Source organism: Miscanthus floridulus, chromosome 9 (assembly GCF_019320115.1).
Source record: "Miscanthus floridulus cultivar M001 chromosome 9, ASM1932011v1, whole genome shotgun sequence".
In the NCBI taxonomy this organism is placed as follows: Eukaryota; Viridiplantae; Streptophyta; class Magnoliopsida; order Poales; family Poaceae; genus Miscanthus; species Miscanthus floridulus.
This window is the reverse complement of record NC_089588.1, coordinates 46,383,457-46,396,344: the sequence shown is the minus strand read 5'-3', so window position 1 is coordinate 46,396,344 and position 12,888 is coordinate 46,383,457.

Sequence of the window (12,888 nt, the reverse complement as noted above, 5' to 3'; positions counted from 1 at the left end):
ATTGGTCCATTTAAGGTTCTAGAGAGAAAAGGAGAAGTGGCTTATCAGTTGGAATTGTCAGAGAGCTTGTTTGGGGTGCATGATGTATTCTATGTGTCTCAACTGAAGAAGTGTTTGCATGTGCCAGAGGAACAAATACCTTTGGAGGAGCTCAATGTGAAAGAGGACCTTACATACAAAGAGTACCCAGTTAAGATCTTGGAAACAGCTGAGAGAGTTACTCGGAGTAAGGTGATCAGGATGTGCAAGGTTCAATGGAATCGATACTCCTAGGAGGAGGCCACTTGGGAAAAAGAAGAGGATCTAAAGGCGGAGTATCCACAACTTTTTGAGGTAGCATCTTCCGAATCTTGGGGATGAGATTCATCTCAAGGGGGGTAGAATTGTAACACCCTAAAATTTACTCCTTTTGAAACAGATGTAAATTGAGGTAATTTTGAATTTTTGTGTACATTTAAACCTAGGGAAAATAATAATTTTTATCGGAATTAAAATTCATCATAAGTCTAGCAACATGTTTTTGCATTCATGCTACTGCAGTTATATTTTTGTGATGAGTGGTGTTTGCCAAAATTAAAAAAAATTGATTCAAATTTGAAATTGAAAATGGCTTTGAAACAAAAGAAAGAGTAAATGAAAATGGAAAACTCTCTCTCTCTCCTCTTTTTGGCTTGTTGGCCCAGCAAGCTGCTGGCCCATTTCCTTCCCTTTTGTTTTTCCCATGGCCACCACTTTCCTTCGGATGCGCGACCCACTTAGTAGGCGGCCCAGCAGCCAGTCGCGCCCTCACTCCATTCGCTCTCTCTGCCAGGTAGGCCCCGCGCCCTTAGTCGCTGCCACCCTAGGGCCACACGTCAGGGCTTTATCCACCCTTTCATCATTGAGCTGGACCGACCCGCGTAGGAGTCCGCATCTGCCCCACTGCCACGCCTCGATCTTAGCGTGTGCGCCACGCCTAGGCCCTATATAACTGAGCCCCGGGTGCGCCGCTCCCCTCTGCCAACCCTAGCGCAGCTGCCATAGCCCTAGCTTTGCGCCACCGCCCAATTTGGATCTCGCCAAGGTACCAACCTCACCGCCGAAGCCACGCGTGGCCGCCTGTTGCTTCTCCATCGTCTCTGAGCATCTACCGAGTTTCGCGTTGTGGTAAGGAAGCCGTAGGTACCGGCTTTGCTCTCCTTCACGCTCCCTATAGCTTTATTCATGCTCGCCGATGCTGCGTCAGACTTTTTGAGCTGTTTGAGCAAGCCCCGCGCCACCCTTGTGCCATCTCAACTCCCCCAAAGCCCTAAATCGAGTTCGCCTCGCTCCCCTTGTTCTCCCCATGTTTTCCCGTTGAGAACCGTGGACCATATGCCGTTTTCCAAGCTTCACCACCAAGCTTCATCGCCGGCAATGACCGACCGCCGCGTGACCCTCTGTTCTGGCCAGCCTGACTCCCAGAGCCACCGCAGCTGTTCGATTCCGGATCAACGGATGAAAATAGAAGATAACCCTTCGTCTAATATTTTCCTAAAGAGCCCCTGCGCTTTCCTATTTTCAATCCCGTCATCCCTGTATTTTTGTTAAAGAGTCCCTGAGCTTCTGCTAAATAGAACCCGTAGTCTCAAGCGTATTTTCAGAATACATTTACTTATTTTGAAAACATAGTTCCCTTCGGTTTAGATCTAGAATACATTTCCATCTATTTACAATTTTGCCACTGGTTTCTATAGGCCATAACTTTCATGTTTTAGCTCTGATTTGACCGGTTCAACTTGCGTTAGGTTCGTAATTCCATAATCTACATGTTCATACTATTGTTAAGTATGTTTTCAACTTTTAAAATTCAAGGTTAGATTGAATTTATTATTTTACTAAGGGAAATCTTGTTTAATTCATAACTTCTTCGCTTTAGCTCCGATTTGAGTGATTCCCGCGTCAGCGTGCTCGTAGCGTCATGTAGAACAATTTTAAAACCTTTTTAACTTCTATTTCTACTGTTTGGTGTATTGTTCTAATTAGCTTATATTTGTTTGCTATGCATGTGTGTATGGATGCCTGTGTGGTGCTGTTTGATCCCGGGTAGACAGTGAGTTTTGTGTTGGTGATATGGAGCAACTCTTTGAAGATCAAGACCAGCAGTGATACTTTGTTTAAGGCAAGTATAATATGAGGCTCCTTGTTACCTATTCACTTTAATGCAAATCTCAATTCATATGCATATGTTAATAAACCGCTTGGAGTCTATTTACCTTGATATTGATTATCCTGTCCTTGATTTACCTATGGGTTTTGCATGTGGGTAGTATGCTCAGTTTGCTCCAACTAATAGTGATTAAAGAATACAATTAAAGATATATGCAACATGGAACCAAGGGGCTAGAGTATTGGGCCTTTTCTTATGGTGCTTTAGTTTCTCTCCATAAGGACTCATCTTTAAGTGACAACCCAGGACTTATAGTACAACCACGAGGATCACATGGCTCTGGTCTTAGTCCAGTACCTTGCTCTTTCTAGTTTGTAGCAGTTTACCAAAAAGGGCAAGAGGGGCATACCGAGTTGGGTATGGGCCTCATTCCCAGGGTGTGTACTATGCTACGAGTATTAGTGCCATTCTTGGAGATGACTCCATAACACTTAGGAGATGGAATCCTTAGCGGCTGCTCCTTATTAGAATAACTGAGGAAAAGCTTCATAGTGTACCCTGCCTGCTCACCTTGGAAGTGTTTTGGGAGTAATTAACCCGGGGAAATGGGCAACACGACTCATGGTGAAAGTGTACAACCTCTGTAGAGTGTAAAACTGGTATATCAGCCGTGCTCATGGACACGAGCGGCTTGGATACTTACTGAATAGTTGGTTACTCGGATGGTTTGGGTTATGATTAAAATTGACAATATCTCTAATTATTCATATTCGGGAGCTTAAGCATAACTTAGCAACTTAAGGTTAATAATAAAATATGACCAAGTAAAAGTGCTTACCGTAGTTCAGTCGTGTCAAGCCTTTTGAGCCTGCATCCCCTCGTGTTATGCTTGCTAAGCGGTAGTCGCTTACGCTTGTTTTATTTTAATACTTTGGCAAAATCCCGGATGGGTACTAGATGAGGTTCTTCAATGGAGTTTTTCAAGAGGCGATAGGCTTGTGATCAATCAGTTGGCGATTCCTGTGGTGTTGGAGGCTTCGCTAGAATAATAGAGTTATAGTATATACTGTAAAGTAAGACTATGTCTTTTGTAACAAATACTTATGCGCTATGTAATAAAGGCATTGTCTTTGATATTACCCCTTTATTTGTAACTATATGTGTGAATTGAATTCCTAGGCACACATATGGTGTGTATCTGGTTTTATCCTTAAAACCAGGTGCTACATAATATTACAATTCGGTTCACAAATAATAATATGTTGCCAATTTTATAAATACGTTGGCTAAAACAACATGGCTTTAAAATAATTACAATAACATAAGTTTCAAATACACTTCTAGCATAAGCAACATCCTCCAACAATAGCATACAAATGAGAAATAAATATAGCATCGCCAAGCCCACTAGTGGTTAGCCACCATCTTCAGCAGGTCGAGAATTTCACTTGCAACATGGTGGGATAAACCCTGAGGACTTGAATGTACTCAGCTAGACTTACCTGATAGGAGAGAAACAAAAAGACTCTCAAGGGTCTTCATGGCTTATTTAGTAGAGTTGCTTGGATAGCATAACTTTGCTAAAAGAGCATTACTATCATGAGTCCTTACTTTCAACATTTTAGTCAATATTTTAGCATCAAGTTTAGTGAAGCTTAGTATGGCTAACTTTGCACCTATTCTAGTGGAATCACTTGATTAATAAGCATCACAATAGTAACCATATCCGATTATCATATAATCATCATAACCATCATGTTCCATCTAGTGTTACTACGATGAGGGGGCTTAGTTAAGTTTCTCACTATCCAGGAGAGACGGCGATTCGAATCGATTACAACTAGCTGGGCAGTTATTCCTAACACAAACCTAGACATACCAGCGCCAAGGTAGTCTTAGGTCACTTTTAGTACAACTTAGGTACATATTTCACAGGTTCGATCAGCGCCGCACAATCAGGGATAACCAGCTGCCAGGACGTTTAGGCCTGGCCTGCCCTTGGGCTCAAGTCTAGCTCCCCGTACATCCTTACTACCATCCAGAGTGCACACTTTGATAGAACGGGGCCTGACCTGAGTTGAGCTACTTAGCTTCGCGGTCGGAACGAGTTCTCCGGCCAGCTAAGTCAGAGTCATGCATTCAAAATGACATGAGGGCCCACAATGATGTGGTCCTTAAATGATATAGATGGGATAAAACATGCACAAATGACCTCCATGTCCTGCTGCCTCTCAATCACCAGATCCCGTCCGGTCTCCATTTATTCATCATCACATGGTTATTTTCTACGGTAGCAAATATAGCCAACCATGACCAGGTATCCACCTATATTGTAGGTGATAGGAAATCACCCACTTCTACCAGTCTATGCATGGCTAAGCATAGAACATCCTACTCATACTAGTAAGGGTTCAGGTATTTATATATAGTGGACAAGGTAGGAATTATGCACCAACAGTTTCATTCAACTCCTATCACCTAATGCAGCATACAAAAGGTATACTTATGTGCATTTGTAAAAAGAGATGGTAGGAGACTTAGAATGCTCCGGGGCTTGTCTGGGATCCAACACAAAGTCAGTTTAGTTAGCTTGCACCGTCGTGGGGAACATCTCTACTCTAGGCATGCACTCCAGGGGTCCTTCCATCTTCGGGATAGGTCCACCAAACACCATCTTTGGGTTCGGCTCCAACATCACGTCCTTCAGTTCCCCGCATGGTTCATCTAGCGTACCTAAATGAGATGCAGGATGCAAGTGCATGAATACAAAGAAGGGTAACATGAGATGCATCACCTACGAGTATTTAAGATAAGCACAAGGTTAGACCAAAAGATATAAGCACCTAGAGTTTTTTAACTAAACATCACACAATCTATTATAAAAAGATAGCAAGCATATTAAGCATGGAACACAAGTCAACTTAAGTTTAGCTATTACAAGCATTTATCAATCAATAACTAACTAACATGTTTAGTCAAAACAAGAGCAAGCTAATGCAATCAACTTAGTACATGCACTGAATCTAGACAGCAGCATAGAAGTCACTTGTTTCAGCCATAACTGGAGTTATAGTCATCAAACAAAGGTGATGCTAGACTTTATGGAAAGCTTAGGAAATTGTCTACAACTTTGTTATTTACACATAGAATGGGTTTAAAGGTTAACAAGGTTGAAAAACACTAACAAGCAGATCTGCACAAACTAGGACACAAAACTGATATGAACTTTAGAAATACATAACTGGAGTTTTAATCATCCACCAAACATGATTCTTAACTTTATGAAAATATTATTAAGTTACCTATAACTTTCTTATTATCATCTTAAGATGATTCTACAGCTATCAAGATCAAACAACACCAAGAATGCATCTCAGCCAAGATTTAGACAAAACCTGCCATTTCACTTTGAACAGCTATAACCGGAGTTCTAGGCCAGCAAAAGTGGTGATCTTAGACATTTTGGAAATATTAAAAAAAGCATCACAACTCTTCTATTATCACCAATACATGATTCCATGTTTAAATAAGTCAAACAATACAATCATTCAGATTTTTTCAGAGCACGTGCAAAAACTGACAGCAAACTTGAAAAATCTATAACTCCTAAACTATTTGGCCTAAAATCATAAAATTTGAGGACAAGCAATATAAGAAAATTATCTACACCTTTTGTATTCACCACATTCACATAAAACATCATTTGCATCACGAAAATATCATCACCACAAAAACTGTATATGCAGCCATAACAGCAGAGATACAACTATATCATTTACCATTTATGTTGTTAACATCTAATATTTTGTTGCTATATATGCATCTCCATGCAACTCCTAACTATAACCAAGCAATAACATTACCTAGCACCAATTATTAGAAGTATTACATGGCATAAACACAAGCATCCACTTACAAACTTTCATTAGCTTTTCTATATATAAAAACCTATATATTAACTATAGGTGATGTTGCAAACATCTCATTTGGATCTCAAATTTTTATGAGAGATAGATGATGATAAAATATGATTACTATACAAATCTTACATGCTCAGGTTTTATAGATTAATTACTATAAAAAAGACAAATCTTGATTATCAACAAACATGTGAGAACAAGATAAATATGAAACTCAATATTTTCTACAAACGCATAGCCATATTATATGTTATTATGGTAGCACAACATCATACAACGGTAGAGGAACAACATTCTCCATTTTTACACCTTCATAAAAATTATAACTTATTTAAAACTATTTATCAAGCACTAAACAAGTTAAATTAATAACTCAGTCACACATGCACCAATAAATCTGAAATTTGTATCACAGCACACATATGACATCAGTAGCCTACCACAAAACATTCACCACATTTTGAGCACCACAACTATAGATATGAATTTATTCCTAGAAAACCCTAATTAACATAGATAATTAAAAAACATTAAAACTTTCTACTAACACATGTCATATTATGACTCTAATGCATAAATCTATTCACAAGGATTCCAAAACATTCTCGTTTGCTATTTTATGATTTTTGACGATTTACTATAATTTTTCAAAATTTCAGCCGATTAGATGCAATAAATAGAAAAGAAAAGGGAAAACACTTTTGCACCGGGAACCCTGGCCTTTTCTCAAACAAAATAAGCCTAGATCTGAAAAAAAAATTATCTCTGGCGCTTTTGCATTAGGAACCCTATAAAGAGTTTCTATTTCCTTATCTCCCCTTGTTTTTCTTCTATGAGTCGGAGCAGAGGACGCGCTCAGGCGGCTCGCCACCGGCCGACGGAGCTCCAAAGGCGGCCACTTGGTCACCGGAGAGGCGCGTGGGGGCGACGAAAGCCCTGGCCGTGCTCTCGGATGGCCACAGCCCACTTCGCCGTGGTTCACAAGGGACCTGGCTACGGGCGCGCAGCACGGCGGTGGCTCGAGCAAGGACCACGGTGGTTGTCCTAGGTGCGGTTGGCTACGTAGCGGCGAGGGGAAACTAGGGAGATGGTGGCGGTTCTGGCTGGGAGTGGCGGCAATGGCCATGGCAACGGCGAGCTCGGAGCTCGGCCATGGCGGGCGTGAACACGAGAGACAGAGACTGAGAGCAAGAGAGGAGAAAGGGAGGGCGCTTAGCTTCTCCATGTCAACAAGCTAGGGCGAGCTAGCGAGCATACAAGTGAGCGAGGGCGCCACGCGGCCTGCAGCGCCTACGCATGGTTGGGCGTGTTTGTGCGCTCATGGTTCGACTGGGCTGCAGGTGGTTAAATCGCCACCGCCATGACGACTGAAACTCACATCTTCAACCTTCCTTAACTCCTGATCCAAATGATGAAACGTCAAACCAATTCACCCAGATGGTTGAGCTACATGAGGTTAACAAATTTTCTTAAAGGATCTTGGACTGGTTCGACCTGGTTTTGGAAGATACCACCGCAAAAATACAACTGAACATCAATCTTCCTCCCTTCGTAGCTCCTAAACCATTTAGTTTTTGCACAAGCTGTAGTAACCAAGGCTGTAGAGCTACGCGGGATCTCCAACTTTGCTTAAAGTGTCAAAGTCTGATTCGGCCTGGTTGGAGAGATACAAGGATCCAAAGTGTAGTACCCAAAACTAAAATTCAGGGTTTAGACATTCAGTCCAATCAGGGACAAAACAATGCGAGGTTCTGTTTTTGAAATTCAGTTTGAACGTCCAAACGAGCTCCAAAAGTGATGATACTTGTTTTGTTGTTTCCTTCACAAAGTGTACTTCAACTCATATTAAGGAATCTAGTTGAGTTACCATATGAATGTGGACGGCAAATTGCCAGGAACATGTTAGCTTAATTCTATTGATCAGGGACTTCGAAAAATTATGGTGAAACCAAAACAGCACTGCATTTGAAATTGAGGCCACTGTTTGATCTACTTATGAGTTGAATCAGGGCTTGGTCCAAAAATAAAATGTGTATAACTCCACTTAAACTTCAACTTTTATTTAAGGTCAAACTTGATATCTGGTCTCGAAATCAAGGTTTCATCTTGGTCAAAGCAGCATCACGATAAAGCTTAAATTATCCTTTTGATCCATTGAAGCATTTTCTGGACATTCGCTCAATATGAACCCTTCATAACTTTTGTTCATGAGTTTAATTAGCGTGGTTTGAGCAAAGTTGCAAGGTTTGACCGACATCCCATGTTTCCATTCACTTGATGGAGCAATTCAAGAAAGGTTATAACTTATCATTTCATGTGACTTATTGGTTCCAAACTTCATGAAACTTTTCCAATAGTCAATGTAGATGAAAATAGATGTGAGGCACATGAAAAGGGGCACCTTCAACATTACTCAAACCTACATTTGAAAAGGGTCAACATGTAAGCAAGGTGTATTGTCTAAGTTCAAGTTGGGACTTAATTTCATAGATTTGACCTCAACACCTTCATCATCACTTCAAAATTATGAACTGGAGATCATGATCATTGCTTGACATACCCTACTTAAGTACAAATTCGTTGCTTAACTTGTGACTAACACCTGGGGTGTTACAGCCGGCGTCGGGAGGAGGTCACACTGAGATGATGCAGCAGAAGGTGGGGAGGAGAGACGCAACATCCGATCTATTTTTGAAACATTCAAAAACAACAGTTGCAACGTACGTCTGGAGGCAGTTGAAACACTTGAAACATGCTTCTGAAACACTTGAAAAAACACCCGAAAACACTTGAAAACCACTACAACCATATGCAACATCCAAATAAAACACATACAACGTATGTGTGAAACATATGCAACATCCAGATAAACGCACTTGCAACATGCGTTCGGAAACATAGATGAAACATACCTCTGAAACACTCAAAACATACGCTTGCAACATGTCTCTGAAACAATTGCAGTATATGCAACATGTGAACATCCCCCGATCTACTTTTGCAACATCCATGTGAAACAAATGCAACATACATCTAAAACGCCTAAAACACTTGAAATATGCATATGCAACATAGGGGAGGGGAAGGCTGGGTCAGTCGATTCCGGCCGCCGGGGTGGGGGGACTGAGCTCGGTCGCCAGGGTGAGAAAGGGCGCCGCTGGGGGTAGGGATGGCGTCGTGCCAGGGTGGGGGAGAGCCACCCACTCCCCTACAAAACCGTCGCGCCACCTCGATGGATCTCGCTCGTGCTCCATGGATCTCGTCGGGGTGGGGGAGAGGGCCACCGAATCCACAGGCGTTGGACGCTCCCGGTGGATGAGGATGTCGGGGTAGGGGGAGGGGCGCCGCCGGGGTGGGGGAAGGAGCCACCAGGGTGGGGGAGTGTGCACGCCGAGGTGGGTGAGGGCGCGGCCGCCGGCCAGGGAGGCAGCCATCACTAGTAGAGAACAGACCTTTCATCCGAGGCCAAAATGGGCTCTAGTCCTGGCATTTTTTGCGCCCGGGACTAGAGAGATCTTTAGTCCCGGTTGGTCCCGGTTGGTGTCTCCAACCGGGACTAAAGGTCCCTGCCCAACGGCTACTGCGCTCAGCACAGTGGCAGGGGACCTTTAGTCCCGGTTAGAGACACCAACCGAGACTAAAGGTGGACCTTTACTCCCGGTTGGAGCCACCAACCGGGACTAAAAGTCCTCCAACCTTTAGTCCCGGTTGGTAACACCAACCGGGACTAAAGGTCCCCCGATGGGTTAGTTCAAAAGGGAAGCATCACATCCATTGTTAGATGTGTTGTGTAGGTGGGGTGGTAAGCTACGCGCGAGGCAATGCATGAGGTCTTGGGTTCGAATCTCACGGGACGCAGCGGTGGGAGGCATTATTTTTTTTAAAGCTGGGAGGACCTTTAGTCCCGGTTGGTGTTACCCACCGGGAGGTTCCTGACCCAGGACTAAAGGACCCCCCTTTAGTCCCGGATGCTTGCTCCCGGGTGGGGAACCCTCTAGTCCCGGTTCCCCACCGGGAGTAAAGCTCGTCTCTGTATTAGTGCATGGTCGCGCGTCGAGGTGGGGCTAGGCGTGAGCGCGGAAGGGATAAGAATGTGGAGGAGGCAGCGAGGGCGAGCGGCGCATGCGGGAGTGAACGGTGGGAAGTGTCCGTCCGAATGGGGATTTGTTTTTTGTTTGGGGCCGCTCCTGGGGGCCGCGTCAGGACATAGAGTCACGGACGGGCGTCATGATAGGAGCATTATCGTTATGAAAACGAACCACGTCGGTTGATAAGCAAGTTTGAGACCAATTCGGATTCCATCTGAACCACGTGCATTACATTTCTACTATGTTTGATTGACTTGCTAGCTTCTATCCTCATCAGCACGTGTACATGTAAATTAGTTTGGACTCTACTTTATTGCCCCTCAATCCCCTCTAATCACTAATCCCATGGGGAATGGGGGGTGTATCCAGAGAAGCCCTTAGTTAATAATTATCCAGCTAATATTATGATGTCTACACTCTAAATAGTTGTTCCGAATTAATCAAGGATTAAGAGGTCTACGGTCCTGTACACTTTTGTGTAACGCGTGTTGTCCATCAGTCCGTCGACTGCGGGGAAAACATGTCCTCTCTGGGCTCCTCCTTGCCCCTCGACGCCTGCATCGCGGCGTTCTGCCTCTCCTGCTGCTGGCTCGTGTACGAACCCATCGTGTCGTCCAAGGCCGACAACACTACGAAGCTACCGCCGCTCGTCGCCGCGCCGGCGCGGTGCTGAAGCCAATCGCGCGCTGGCCGCTGAACATCTGCCGTTGCACCGTTTGGTCGACCATGGTCGGCTGCGTGGCGCTGTCTGCGGAAAGGTTTTGACCGGCGCTGTCCGTGGGCAGTGCTCCGGGATGGTAGAGTGCAAGAGCGCGGCGCTGCCGCGCACGGCGGGCACGTCGTGGTTGTGCTTGCCCTCGTACGTGGTGATCACGGCGCGCTGGTCGTGGCTCGTGGGCGTGCGCTGCACATGCTTGCGGACCGGGCATCCTGCCGTCGTACACTTGTAGTACCCCCTGGAGTCACAAGACAACAATCACAATGAATACAAAGTTCACACTTTCAATAGGCGTTACCTACATCCCAAAGCGAGGGATACGACGGAGATGCCGATTAGTTGCTCATCACATTCACAGGCAAGCCGAGACGGAGATGGAGACTCCAAACAGAGCCGGCGACAGCAACCGGTGCCTGTTCCGGAGGCTCTGCACATTACCTACTGCTGCCGCCTTGTTTATTTTATCACTTCCCCTGTATCTTAGGTGTCTGTTTTTTTTTTCTCAGATAACATGCAATTTTATTATTATTTGGCTACAAAAAAGTTGTTCACTGTAGTTGTTCTTTTAATTTTATTAGTTGTCTCTTGCGAATTGTTGCCTGAAACTAACAAAAAATTCAGACAACTAAGGTATAGCAACTCCCTTATTTTATCTGTGTGCTGTGCAGTTCTGTGGCAACTACCGGTTTCGCTTGTGCAAGGCTTCACATCATTGACTTCTTCTATTCTACTACTGGAATTGCGAGAGAGCTGCATGGGCTGGGCAGAGGGCAGGGCTCCTTCCTAGCTGGTCTGCACACTGCACTGCCTTGTGCCTTCATTCATCAAGCACGGACAGCATTCACAACAGACGGATCTCTCAATCTGTCGTGGTACACACTATCATCCCCACCAACTAGTACCACTTGCCAGGACGACGCTCTTGAGTTGAGGGAGCTAGCCACATCCTGAGACTTTTCCCTCGCACTCTCTATTTCCATGCAGTGTAAAATCCACAAAAAGTCTCCAAGATCATGCACATCACAAGTCTGACACTCTTACCCGGTGCAAGTGCAACGCACGTTTCATGACTCACCTCTGCGTCTGCCATGGGCCTACCGCCTACCATGATATATTACCAAGTGCCGATATGGTGATGTGCTTGTAGTGCCAAGTGAGGTGATATACTAGAAGAAACGACTCTTCTCAAGTCTTTAAAGAAACAAAAGAACATCGGCATGGCAATTGCCAGCACCACCTTTGCCGGGGCTAGGAAAAGGCAGATCGGATTTGGCAAGAGAGAAAGGCATGGTTCAGATTTCAGGAGAAACATCAAGAGAGAGACACGAAACTAATTAAAGTTGGTTCTATTCGCATTTCCAGATTCGTTCTATGCAATCATATATCCGGATAAAGGAATCCAAGAACCTATCAAGCAGCAGCAGCGGCAGATCTATTATCATCATCATGTGTTCAATCATCGTCACCCAATTATGCGCCAAAAATACCTCAGAGAGATGCTAGCAGCCTAGCACAATTGCCAGTTCATGTGACAGCTCTGCTACATGGAGATTGGAGACAAAAAAGAAAAGTTGAAGTTTCTAACCAAACCTTTTTTAGAACAATGAAAATTGGTACGAAGTGGACCTCTCTGTACTTGAAATATGATATGATCTTTTTACAAAATCATTTGTACACACTTTTTTTTCCTCTTGTTATGCTATCATCACTGGAAGTAAAGAACATCAAACAACAGGAAGGAGAAAGAACCTTAATCGCAGCGAGGAGCTGGTTGAGGACGATCGTGGTGATGAATTGATGATGGGCACAACACTCCTTAACTGCAGCAGCAGCAACCATGGATGGATGAGGACGACGATGATGGAAAGACCACCACCGAAACTGGCCAGCCAATTCCCTTCAGACATCAGTTCCGTCCATCCAAGGATACACCTGACAGACATGGGAATGCCGGATTGGAGTCCACACTGCCTGCTGCCAAGGCCGAACTGAGATGAGATCCATACTCTACTCCCAATCCGAAACGGTGGTCAT